This window comes from Malurus melanocephalus, unplaced genomic scaffold (genome assembly GCF_030028575.1).
Source record: "Malurus melanocephalus ecotype Western Australia unplaced genomic scaffold, MMel_1.1 scaffold_296, whole genome shotgun sequence".
In the NCBI taxonomy this organism is placed as follows: domain Eukaryota; kingdom Metazoa; phylum Chordata; class Aves; order Passeriformes; family Maluridae; genus Malurus; species Malurus melanocephalus.
In genome coordinates this window covers 161032-161656 of record NW_026623528.1, presented here as the reverse complement: position 1 = coordinate 161656, position 625 = coordinate 161032, and positions in this window count along the sequence as shown.

Sequence of the window (625 nt, the reverse complement as noted above, 5' to 3'; positions counted from 1 at the left end):
CCCCGCCCGGCACAACCCAGCCCAGCCCGGCCCCGGGACACCCGAGCGCGGCGGCGCCTCCCGCCCTCACCGCACCGCCCAGCCGGGGAGGCGGCGCCGGCCGCGCCCGCCCGCGCCATCGCTAGCGAGGCGAGAGCGCCCCTTCCGCCCCGGTACCTGTCATGGCGCCGGTCACGTGCGCCCGGGCGGGGCTGGGCGGGGCCGCTCCGCTCCTCCTTCCGCTCCTCCCTCCGCTCCTCCCTCCGCTGCCGGCCGTGCCGCCGCCGCAGGCCCGCCCCCAGGTAAGCCCCGGCGCCCCCCGGCAGCACCGCGGGCGGCTCTCGCCCCTCCGGGAGGGCCGGTAGCGCGCCGGCAGTGCCCGCTCCCGCCGGCGTTGGTGACGTTCGGGGGTCCCTCCGCGGGAGGGCTGCGGGCTCCGGCCGCACCGCCGGCCGCTGTCCCGGGGGGAGACCCCACGGTGGCGGGGCCGTTGTTGGCGGCGGCRGCGGCGGCCCGGTGACCCCGGTGGGGAGGGGAGCGAGCGATGCGATCGGGCGCGATGGGGCGGTGCCATCGGCTCTCGGCTGGCGCTGCCTGCGGGCGCGTGACGCAGCGGCGGGAGCGGCGGGGCCGGGCCGGGGTCCCG